This window comes from Mustela nigripes, chromosome 7 (genome assembly GCF_022355385.1).
Source record: "Mustela nigripes isolate SB6536 chromosome 7, MUSNIG.SB6536, whole genome shotgun sequence".
Lineage (NCBI taxonomy): Eukaryota > Metazoa > Chordata > Mammalia > Carnivora > Mustelidae > Mustela > Mustela nigripes.
In genome coordinates, this window is record NC_081563.1 from 97,082,941 (window position 1) to 97,096,086 (window position 13,146).

The 13,146-nt window shown below is 40.7% G+C and overlaps 1 long non-coding RNA gene across 2 annotated transcripts; it reads left to right on the top strand.

Moving 5' to 3' along the window:
• The first annotated feature begins 487 nt into the window (after window positions 1-487).
• LOC132021696 (uncharacterized) lies at window positions 488-5,781 on the top strand. Of its 2 annotated transcripts, XR_009405428.1 has the most exons (4): window positions 488-605; window positions 2,601-2,778; window positions 2,986-3,124; window positions 5,693-5,781. It is a non-coding gene; the product is annotated as an uncharacterized LOC132021696 (long non-coding RNA). The 2 variants fall into 2 exon arrangements; XR_009405427.1 differs by lacking the exon at window positions 488-605 and having other exon boundaries at window positions 2,520-2,778.
• Window positions 5,782-13,146: the final 7,365 nt, after the last annotated feature.

The following is a 13,146-nucleotide window of genomic DNA, read 5'->3' on the forward strand; positions in this document are numbered from 1 at the left end:
CCACCCCCTTGTGGGGGATCTCCTGCGCGCCAGGCTTGACCTGGAACCGGACTCTCCGGAGGCTCTTGCCTCACCGGGGTGTCCTGGATCCCCCGCGCTGCCCGGCTCGCACTTCACTCCCCGATTGCGCTGGGCCCAACCCAGTGCTGTGGCTGAAGGAAGGAGGGCATCGGCACTGTCCCTGAATAAGGAGGCCTGAGGGTCCCTAGCCGACCTCAGGAGGAGGACCCTGGCTTCCCGCAGGGAGCATCACCCTGCCCCTACGCCCCTGAGGTCACAGCCTCCATTCCTCTGCTCCCAGTTCCTGCCCTCACCTACTTAAGGTGGTAACTGTCCTAGAGTCTGGCCCGGCCCACAGCCCTGCAGAAGGTGCCCATTTAAAGAGGACACCTAGTGGTCTCAGAACCACTCACCATCCCTCCTCAGGCTTCCACGTGCCTCCCTAGGTCTGTGGGCTGGACGACAGATAAACAGCCCTAAGATGATGCCCTTGCGTTGGGGCTGGGGAAAAAAAGGGCAGGTTCAAAAGAGGATCATCTGGAAACTGGGGACCTGTGTGTGTGACTGTCTCCTATGAGAATACTCCGCCACAGACGTCTATACAGGTGAGCAAGAAGAAGGTTTCTCCAGTTCTAGGTCCGGGAGCACCCAAAGTCCAAGTGTGTCCGCACCTGTGGGGGAATCTAGCCCACAGCATGACCCTGAACACCACCTGGGGACAGCAGGGTCACGAAAAGGACAAAGCAAACCTTCAAAGGTGGCTTCCTTTCCAGAGAGGGACTATTTCACTCACAGAGACAGGAAGACTGCTTCTTGGGCATGTCTTTTACTTACTCCTGTTCTCAGCTTGGCATCTTCCCAGACACACAGAATCCCTTCCTATGACGGCAGTGTGGTTGTCCTTTTGCTTTGGTTCCCAGCTACTGAGGAGGATTTAAAACTATGTAAGTTCCTCTAGGCTGGAGTTGGGGGTGAGGGTGGGGGCTTCTCCAGTGGTGTTACCTCCCTCAAATGTTCAGAGACACAAAAATGGAAGGTTAGGGGTGCAGAACACATTGCTTTTCCTTCAGCTAACTAGGGAAGACACTCCAATAGTGTAAATAGGAAAAATAAAAATGAAAGAGGGAATCTGGAACTAATTGGGCTGGGGAACAAACACGAGCTCAGGGGGAAATGGCCACAGGCACCAGAAATTGTATGATCGTGGGATGGGGAGAGGTATGGAGAGGAAGCAGGGAGTAGGGACCAGGAACTGTTGATTCCCTAGAAATCTTCCCAGCACCTGTGGCAAGTGAGAGGCAGAAACAGGGCAGAAGGGAGAGAGAGGGAAAGAGCTCACTCCTGTGGCCCATAGAAATGACTTTTGAGTTAATATTCACTGTGACATTTCAGAGCAAAGACAGTATTGAAGTAAAACAAAGACCCCTGAGCAGCCAGTCACCACCCAGGAAGAAAAATGGGGCAATATGTTCCCAGGCCTGATAGAACCTTAGGCAGGTGGGTACCTCACTGCATGCCCCCCCCCCCCCCCACCCACCCCACCCCGAGGTAATGGCTTCTCTGCAGGAAGGAGAGGGAAGGTTTCTTCTAGGGTCAGGCAAGACCCTCTTCTTCAAAAGGCACCTTTGGAGGTTGGGGAGTGGGGAACTCCTAAGTCCTCTGTCAGCAATGGGGAAGACAGGCAGATCCCAGTGGGCTCCTCTTCGAAGGAAAACAGCTATTTCTGTCCTACCTGTTCTCTCCCAGTTTTCAGAAGCCCCCCGCTTCCCACAATTGAATTTTGTTAGAACCAGGAGCTGAAATCATTAATGTGCTACTTATCTTTCACCATCAGGATCGTCATCAATCCTGAGGTAGCTTTTGCCTTTTATTTCTTAATCTGCTTGTATTTGATCTCACATTTTTGTGCCGGGAGCCGTAGGGAGAAAATTCCAGGCCCTGCTATGTCAGTCTGAAGTTCAGCTTTCTTGGAAAGAGAGGCATCAGCCCGAGATACGCTGGGGCCTTTACCCTTCCAGGAATGAGCCAGGCACCTCCTCACGCAGGGCTAGGTGCTGGGGGTCACTGTGCATGGCCCGTTTTCACCTCCCATCCACATTCCAATTTTCATTCTGTGTAAAGACTTTGGGCCTGATGCGGGGGCACAAAAGTGATTCATCTTTCTCCTAGCTCTGCCTTTATAACAAAAATTAAAGGCCTCCCATGACCACATTCGCTCATGCTCAGCCCAGGAGAGCTCTTACGTCAGCTAGTGAGCGGAGCCTTATCTGCACCCAGAAAACCAGCAGCTCCCGGGCCCTCCTGCGTTCTTTCCAGGTCTCCAGCCTCCCCTCGCCCACAGCACCCAGACCTAACAGCAGTTTCCACAACAGAGCAAGGTCCTATCTCCATAACACCAGACAATGCCAGTTGTGTCAGACAAACCACCGGCTGAGAAGGAAGGAAGGGAAGCAACAAGAAAATCATGTGCCACTTGCTGGCTGAGGTTACTTACCAGGGCTGCCCTCGAACACAGGGAGACATGGCCCAAGCAAAAAGAGAAGACCACCAGAGGTGAACAGAAAACCTTTTTACATCTCTTTTACCATATTCTTGTTAAGGAAGCTCTATACCCAACAAGGAGTTTGAACCCCAAGATTAAGAGTCATGTGCTCTACGAACTGACCCAGCCAGGCACCCCTCACAGAAAACTTCTAAGCACAGGAAGGCCAAATGTTGGCAGATGAGGAAATAAAAAGGAGAAACTCTTCCATGGAATGTTTCTGGACCAGTCCTCAGGTATAGTACTCCTGCCATGTGCCTAGAGACAACCACCCAGGCCTCCTGTCACACCTGACTCAGTAATCTGTGGCACTGACCAAACTGACCTGTAGCCCTTCACCTGCAGACATGTCACCTTGTGCACGTGCAGTCCCCCAGGTTTGGACAAAACCCCAACTTCACCCTGGAAAGCCTGACTCTTGCTCTCCCTCTTGTTCTTATCAGCTACCTTTCTTAAAAGCCAGTAAAACTGCTCCTTTAGACTCTTCCTGAGCCGTCAGCATTTTGAAGAACACAAATTATCACTCCTGTATGTGTGTGAGTCCACACTCTGCATCCAGAGGCATTTGGGAGCACCCTGTCGGTACGTGGGGCTCATGTTACCTTAAATGTTAAGAAAGAATTAAGTGAAACTGCTCGTTTTATGATAGTTTCCAATTTTTTTTTATTTTCCTTTTTCCCAACTGCCTGCTTTTGTTTGGCAATTTGGACTCACTACGTGAATATGGCTGTAGGTCTTTTTCTTTCCCTGGTGGAACACTGTCATACTCACAGCTGCCCATCCTCTTTTTTTTCTTAAGATTTCTTTATTTATTTGAGAGCCAGCCTGCATGCATGTGAGTGGAAGAGTCAGAGGGAAAGGGAAAGAGATTCTTAAGCAGACTCTGAGCTGAGCACAGAGTCTGACATGGGGCTGGATCTCAACAACCCTGAGATCATGACCTGAGCTCAACCCAAGAGTCAGATGCTTAACAGACTATGCCACCCACCATCTTTTTTTTTTTTTTTAAAGATTTTATTTATTTATTTGACAGAGAGAAATCACAAGTAGATGGAGAGACAGGCAGAGAGAGAGAGGGAAGCAGGCTCTCCGCTGAGCAGAGAGCCCGATGCGGGACTCGATCCCAGGACTCTGATATCATGACCTGAGCCGAAGGCAGCGGCCCAACCCACTGAGCCACCCAGGCGCCCCCCCCACCATCTTTTTTTTAAAAAAGTAGGTATTATAATATACATACAGTAAAATGCATGCAGCTGAAGCATGGAGCACAATGATTGTATGTATGTATGTACATATGTACACCCTACATAGGTTCCACATCTCGAATTAGAAGATTTCCTGATCACCTCCTCTCCCACCCCCACCACCCAGAAGACTCCTTGTACCAACCCTCCAGTAGGCAGTAACCCTCTGAAAACAACCCTTTACAGGTCCTTGTTGCCTGTCCTTGAACTTCAGGTAAATGGATGCTTCCTTCTGTGGGATCTGTCCACCCGGGTGTGTAGAGCTGTGATTTATTTTTTTCATGCTGCGTAGGTGTGTATTGTTTTTACCTGATGCTTCAGTTCCCTTCCAAGTTTAGTGTAAGCCAAGAATATCAAATCATTGCCTCTGGATCAGAGACAAATGACCTCCCAGATTGGCTAGTTTTATAAGGAACTTCAGCTGAAATTGAAACAGTCACAGGCTGCTTCTCAAACCGGTTACACTACCCCAGGGTAACTGCAGGACAACAAGTCAACCAGCAAACTTCGGGGGTCGAGATTTTAAAGACAAGCCTAGAAGAAGCCCTCAGATGTGCATAAGCTTTGGACGCAGCTTGGAATGGAAAAAGCACAACCCACTTCTTGTGAATTCTTCCTCCCCCTCTTTTTCTTCTAAATGAGAGTTAAGTAGAAAAGGTATTATCAGGAGAGATTCCCACCCAGTCCTTGACAGAGCCATGGAACAGCCTTTCAATCAAATGTCAGTGGACTTAGAAAGTATAAGAGAGATTGTTAGAAATGTATACACAAGCTCTCAGGGGTTCTTCTGTGTTAAGGTTTGATGTCTGCTGTTCTAGGGAATACAGCTTGGCCTGTATTTTTGGTGGATCCTGGAGGGCAAATCTAAAAATGAAAAATCTATTACCTTGCGCCTTTTTGTCAATATTTTTAATTGACTTGTTTGGGATGTTTGGAAGAAATAAAGACAGGGTACACAAACACACCCTATAACTATGGCTATATCTATCTTCTGTTTCACAAAAGTTGTATCACAAATAAAAGTAACTCTTACAGGGGCACCTGGGTGGCTCAGTCGGTTAAGCGTCTGACTCTTAATTTCAGCTCAGGTCATGATCTCAGGGTCTTGAGATTGAGCCCTGTGTTGGACTCCACACTCAGCCCAGAGTCTGCTTGTGATTCTCTCCCTCTCCTTCTTCCCCTTTCCACCAGCACACTTGTTTGCTCTCTCTCTCAAAAAATCATCATCATCATCATCATCATCATCATCATCATCAGAGGGGCGCCTGGGTGGCTCAGTGGGTTAAGCCTCTGCCTTTGGCTCAGGTCATGATCCCAGCGTCCTGGGATGGAGCCCCATATCGCTGGGCAGGAAGCCTGCTTCTCCCTCTTCTACTGCCCCTGCTTGTATTCCCTCTCTCACTGTGTCTCTCTCCGTCAAATAAATAAATAAAATCTTTTACAAAAATAATCAGAAAACACATAAACCCCACTAGTTTTATTTTGTTGATGGAAACTTGGGCACACAAGACACTGAGTATGGCAAGGAGGGCCCTGGGGGCTTATTTTTGTTAACATATCAATAATAAGCTTAAGAATCTCATGTTTTTAATCAAGAAAATAGATCTATAAAATGTTTTATCATTTTTGTATCTCAAGGCCTCATCCTGATAAATATGGTATATGTCTTAAATAGCAAAAGCAAGCTGTGTTATGAACTGTGTTATGTCTTTTTTGTCAAGTTAAGCAAGATCATATGTGTCTCTGAATAGGCAAATAGATGTCAAAATATATATAGATATAAATCTGGATGACATAAAATATATCGATCTCTCTACATTTATACAGATAGATATAAATATATGTAATATATAAACATATATAAATATAAAAAATATACTTACATAAAAATATATATTTTTTTTAGATGGCTGACAATGGTTACTCCTAGAGGTGGGATTACAGGACTTTGGATGGAGATCAGTGAATAAAGAGGCACTTTCACTTTTTATTTTATACTGTTTTATATTCTTGGAATTATTTTTCTGGCATCAGCATGTCCTATTTTTTTTAATTGAAAAAATAAGGAAGAATTAAAAGAATCTGTTCATATGTAAGTAGTTAAGACAGTTGACTTAAATTAGAGGAACTGACATGGTTTGACTTTGGCAGGACCGAGCAGAAGGCTGGGTGAGGGGCTCCAGGCCACTTTGCCCAAGAGTTTCTGGCTGCCCTGTGCCCTGAGGCTTGTCTCTGAGGAGCCTTGGATGTTAGAGGACAGGCAGCCCACCCAGGTGCTCAGCCTCAGCTGGTAGAGCAGGAAGCTGGACTTCTGATTTTAATTTGGCTGTAGATCTAAGGTGCAGGCATTTCTTCCGTGTTCCTCCATGTCCTCATGGTAACTAGAAAAATGCTGCCAGCCCTTCCTCAGAAGGTTGTTTGCAGCAAGGCGGTGTTTTGAAAATACAAACAGGCAAAAGAAAGAGATGCCAGCCTGTCCCTCTTCATCCTTGAGTAACCCTGTGTTATGGGTAATGAGGGTAATCACAGCAAACCCCTCTTCCCCAGCACTGGGAATCGAACTGTAGATCAGAGTCCACTCAAAGCCCAGTTCAACTGCCAAGTGTAACATCCTAAGAGTTGTCCAGACATGACCCATCACCAAGCCCTTGTCCCCCCAGAGACCAGGTGTCAGGCTGTAAGTTAGTGGCCCCAAGGGGTACAGTGCTTTATTCATTTCCTTACCTCATTTCGTTCCCCAGACCACCAGCCAGCACGGCTGGGGGGCAGTCCGCACAGCAGACCTTGAAAAGCGGTGGTAGCGCGCCCCCTGGTGGCCGTGGTAGACATCCTCTTTGGGGGGGGAGGGGATTTCTGACCACCTGAAAGTGGTTCCTTCCCACGCTATCTGCCCTTGTCTGGTTCAGCTTAATCTCAGACTGAATCCAGTCTCCACCCCTTCTGCTCAGGCATTATCTGACTTTGAGGTGTGTGCTGCGTCACCTGTAGCACTCTGTCCCCAGAGTTCAAGTCACTGAAGAGATTTCCTCAAATGTTTATGATGGCTGTACTGCCTTCAGCTACCTAAATATGTCACTTGTTTAATATTAAATCTCTTCTTTGAAAATTTACACGTGAGGTAGGCAGGACTCGTATGTACCATTTCCATTCTAACTATTTAGGTCCTCGTTACCGAAAATGTCATCCATGGGCCAGGAACATGGCATCCTTTGAGAGCTGCTTGGAAATGCAGATCTCAGGATCCACCAGACACCTGCTAAATCAAACTTTGCTTTTTAACAAAATTCGTGGAAGATTCCTATGCAGAGGGAAGATGGAGAAACATGGATTGGGTTGGTACTTCCTCTAGGACTTCATAATGACCCATATTTATGGCTAACTACAAATGATAACACTCAAAATTTTATATATCATTTTATTTTTTGAACTTGCAATATCTCATTTGCTTTTAAACAATTCTTAAGTAAGGAAAGCCTACAAAACCAAATTCCAAATGTTTAAGCATTTAAAGTAATCTACAAGCAATAGATTCTGAAGTCCCCAAGGAATAAGAATTTCAGCCACATTGTCAAACATTTAGCTGTGAATAGTGAGTCCCTCCATTCCAGAAAATATTCAAAAGAAGAATTTCTAAGTTAAATCCCATACCTATCATAAACTATGTTAGTTCACAACCCCACGAGAATGTACTTGAAACAGAAAACAGGGTATAAATTAAACTTTCAAAAAGCAGCATGAGAATTTGAGAGTACAACCCTGACTTGGTATAATATTTTTTATTTTCTTTCAAAATGTTTCCATCCATCATTTGCATTAGTCATATTCTCATTAGAATATTATGTCCAAAAATATCGAGTTCTTGAGTAGGATGACAAAAATTATTAAAGGAGTGGAAAAAATAGTCCTTTGAGGTGTTAAAAATTGAGTGCAACAAATTTTTTAACTTTTTATTTTGAGCTATTTTTAAAATTTTAATTCCAGTATAGTTAACATGCAGGGTTATATTAGTTTCAGGTGTATAATACAGTGATTCAGCAGTTCTATATATTACTCAGTGCTCATCAGGATAAATGCACTCCCTAATCCCCATCACCTATTTAACCCATCCTCCATCCCACCCCCATCCCCGGTAAACATAGCTTTTTCTCTACAGTTAAGAGTCTATTTCTTGGTTTCTCTCTCTGTTTCTTCCCTTTTTTGTTTGTTCTGAGCTCATTTTAAACTTACAAAACTTTGCAAACATAGTACAAAGAGATCCTGTAGACCCCTCATGAATTCTTTCTATGTTATCATCTTAGTATTTACCTATACTATGAAAATCAAATCTATAAAATTAACACAGGTACAATGCTATTAAATAAACTACAGACCTTGCTCAAATTTTATCACTTCTTCTTCTGATGCTCCTTTTCTGTTCCAGTAACCTATTCAGAATTCCACATTGTATTTAGTTATTCTTTCTCCTTAATTTCACCCAATCTATGACAGTTTCTCAGTGTTCCCTTACCTTTCATGACTTTGCCACTTTTGAAGAGTACTGATGGTTAATTTTGTAGAATGTTCGATGTCACCTCACACCAGTCAGAATGGCTAAAATCAAGTCAGGAAATGACAGATGCTGGCGAGGATGCGGAGAAAGGGGAACCCTCCTACACTGTTGATGGGAATGCAAGCTGGTGCAGCCACTCTGGAAAACAGCATGGAGATTCCTCAAAATGTTGAAAATAGAACTGCCCTATGACCCAGCAATTGCACTATTGGGCATTTACCCTAAAGATACAAATGTAGTGATCCAAAGGGGCACATGCACCCGAATGTTTATAGCAGCAATGTCCACAATAGCCAAATTATGGAAAGAACCTAGATGTCCATCAACAGATGAATGGATCAAGAAGATGTGGTATATATACACAATGGAATACTGTGCAGCCATCAAAAGAAATGTTCCTTGATATAGTTTGCTCTAATGTTTTCTCTTTATTTCCATGAGGTTACACATTTTTGATAAGGAAAAGATACTGAATCTATCAAGGATTTGTGATGTCAAGGTGCCTTGTCACAGGTGATGTGAACCTTGATTGCCTGAAGTTAATATCTGGGGGTGGGGAGAGATACTTCAAAACTATAAAATTTTGTTGCACTTCAAATTTTCACCCATTAATTTTAACATCCATTGGTGGATCTTATCCACAATAATGATTAATGTGGTATTCAACCACTTCGTCTAAACGTCACTTACCATATCCTTGAATCCTTTAATAACTATTAGAGAAGACTTGAGTGTTTCTGAGTAAAGTGAGAGTTTGAGGAGTGAGGAGAGCTGTGTTCAAACAACAAACAAGGAGGGAAGGGGAGAGGAAAACAGGCTGTATTTCCATCCTGTCTTGATATCCCAGGAAATTATTTATGTAGTACAGCACCCAACTTCAAGAACTCCCAGATCAGATTTCATAACCTATCCATAGATATGAACCTACAGTCAAGGAATCCAGGCTTATCATTCAGAGTTCTGTCTATAAAAGAACAAGTGTGCTTTAGGAATGAAAGATGAGAAGCATCTAGTAACTCTCTATATGATCCCAAACCTGGTGTTAGTAAAGTACATAAATCAAGCTGAAGAACTTATTACAATCAAATAGAATGTATTTTTTATTTTGTTATCCATATTTTATTAGTATTCACAAAGTATTTGATAGATGCAATTTTGTCTTTGATTAATCACTTTAACTGGTTTTCATGAAGAAATCTTTGGTCAGACCTTTGGGGTATTATACTACTGGTGATCACCAACTTCAAAATGTCATGGTTCAAAGGTGTTTTGTTTTGTGTTGTTTTTAAAACATGCACTCTTTTCTCTTTCTATTTAAAGGAAACCCCAGAGACCCTGAAGTTAAAACAAGGGCTCCTTTTTCCACATAGCAAATCACTTTTTATTTTTCCTTCCTAAGCAACAATCTCTGGTTCCAGAACTATAAATGAATTGAGCCCAAAACTAGGGCTCAAAGGAAGTAGAAGTCATTTCTGGCTCTTCTGCTGATATGCACGATTAGGAGAATGTCACAAACCCCATGTGCCTTCATTTCCTCATTTACAAAAAGCCCGGTTTCTTTCCTCTCTCCAAGATAAAGAGCTATCACATCATCACTCATAGTGGTATATAGATATCAGGGACTTCCAAATTTTTGATAGGAGAAATTGCTAACTGTCACCTGTTAAATCAATTAAGAATAAGAAAGATGAAAGTTTTTATTTAACCTTCACTTATTCCTTCTCTGATGCTATATCTATATGTAGATCCAATTTCTAACATGTATGTATTCATATATAGATATAGATGTAGGTACATACATACATACATACATATATGAATGACAGCAATGAGCAATGAATGATACAAGGGATCAAGTGATGGAGGGAAAGAATAAGGATTATTCTGTTATTTCAAGATATTTGCCCTAACCATGCACCATTGTTTGAAAATGAATTTGAATTAGTTATAAATGTATATTTCACTGTAGAGCAACCAGGAAAAATCTACAACGGATATGCTAAGAAAGCAAAGAAAACGGAGATATCTAAAATGCTAAATAAAAATCACAAATGTCAGAAACAGAGTGGAGAACAAAAATATGAGCAAAAAACAAGGGCAGTAGTAGAAAACCATAAACCATAACAAATATGGTTGATATCCATCCAGCTATATCAATAATCACTTTAAACACCAAGGGTTTAAATATACCAATTAAAAGACAAAGATTGTCAGAGAGGATCAGAAAGTGAGACTCAACTATACATTGTCTATAAGAAATACACTTAAAATATGAAGTTAATATAGATTAAAAGGAAAGAAATGAAGAAATATATACCACTGTAACACTAATAAAAAGAAAACAGGAATAGTTAGATTAATTTTACATAGCTCGGACTTCGAGCAATGAAAGTTACCAGGAATAAAGATGGACATTACATAATTATAAAGGAGTCAATGCTCTAGGAAGACATAACAGGCCTTAATGTGTTTGTGCCTAATAACAGAGTGTCAAAAAACGTGAGGCAAAAGCTGATAGAATTGCAAGAAGAAAGAGATGAGCTCATTATTATAGTTGGAGATTTCAATATCTGTGTCTCAGAAATGCGAAGATCTAACAGGCAGAAAATCAGTAAAGACATCGTTGAACTCAGGAGCACCATCAATCAACTGGATGTAATTGACATCCATTGATTACTTCATCCAACAACAGCAGGTTTCACATTCTTCTCAAGCCCACATGGAACATTCACCAAAATAGACCACATTCTGGGCCATAATGCACACCTTAATAAATTTAAAAGAACAAGAAATCATATAAAGAACACTTTCAGAATTAAACTAGAAATCAATAATGAGAAGCTAGAAAATCCCCCAAAATATCTGGAGATTAAACAGCACTCTTCCAGTTAACATATGGGTTAAGAAGAAATTTCAAGAAAAATTTTTAAAATATTTCGAATGAAATGAAAGTGAAAAAATATAACTAATTAAAATTTCTGAGTTACAGGGAAAGCAGTAGCTTAGAGGAAATTTTATAGCTTTGAATGCATATATCTAAAAAATAAGAATGATCTAAAATCTATAATCTAGGATTCCACCCCCAGAAACTAGAAGAAGAAAATTAAATCAAAAGTAAACAGAAGAGGGACGACTGGGTGGCTCAGTTGGTTGGAGACTGCCTTTGGCTCAGGTCATGATCCCGGAGTCAAGGGATCGAGTCCCGCATGGGGCTCCCAGCTCCATGGGGAGTCTGCTTCTCCCTCTGACCTTCTCCTCGCTCATGCTGTCTCTCAAATAAATAAATAAAATCTTTAAAAAAAAAGTAAACAGAAGAAATAATAAAAATATCAACAGAAATCAATAAAATTAAAAGCATAAAATCAACAAAGAATAATCAACAAAATATAACATTAATTCTTCAAAAATAATAAAATCGATAATCTTCTAGTAAGGTTGATTTTTTAAAAAAAAGGAGAAGACAAATTACTAATATAAAAAATGAAAGAGGGATCATTACTACTACTAACCTCATGGATATTGAAAGGAGAATAAAGAAATACTATGAACAACTCTAAGCCCACAAATTTGATAACCTAGATGAAATGAACCAATTCCTTGAAATGTGCCAAAACTCACACAGGAAGAAATAGACAACTGGAATAGACCTACATCTATAAAATTTGAATTAGTTATAAATGTATATTTCACTGTATATTAACAGCTTTTATATAATTAACAGCTTTCTAAAACAGAAAGCACCAGACCTATATGGATTCATTAGTGAATTCCACCAAACATTTAAGAAGAAATTATACCAATTCTCTAAAATCTCTTCCAAGAGTAGAAAGAGAGAGAAGACTTTGACTCATTCTATGAGACTGGCATTACAATGATTACAAAGCCAGGCAATGATATTACAAGAAAACTATAAACGAGTATCTCTCATGAACATAGATGCAAAAATTCTCAAAAAGCATTAGCAGATCAAACCCATACACCATATCCAAGCGGAATTTATTCTAAGTATGCAAGACTGGTTCAACTTTTGAAAATTATTAATGTAATCCTTCACATCAACAAGCTAAATTTAAAAATCGCATGATCATCTCAATAGATAGCAGGGGAAAAAGTCAGACAAAATCCAACATCTGATCTTGATTAAAACAAAAACAAAAACGAAACCAAAAAACCTCTGTCATCTAGAAACAGATGAAACGTCCTCAACTTGATAATCTACCAAAAATCCTATAGCTAACTTTGCATTTAATGGTGAGAACCTAGGAGGTTTCCCACAATGATGAGAAAAAGGGCAAATCTGTCCCTTTTCACCACTCTTATCACTTTCAACATTATAGACATCCTAGCTAAGGCAATAAAATGAGAAAAGGAAATAGAAGGTAAACAAACTGGAAAGAAATGAAACTGATTTGTTTTTGGTTTTGCTTTGTGTATGACATGATGGTCTATGTAGAAAATCTGAAGGAATAGACCAAAAAAAAAAAAATCTCCTGGTGTTAATAAGCAATAATAGCCAAGTTGAAAAATTTAAAATTAATATACAAAAGTTGACCACTTTTCTACATACCAGCAATGCGTAAGTGGAAAGTGAAATTAAAAACATGATACACTTATAGCATTCAAAAAATTATATAAGCATAAATCTAATGGAATATATAGAAGAACTATATGCACAAAACTATAAGACTGATGAAAGAAATTAAAGAACTATATAAATAAAAAGCTGGCCCATGTTCATGAATAGGAAACCCAATATTGTCAAGATGTCAGTTCTTCCCAACTTGATCTTTAATTTTTTTTTAAGATTTTGT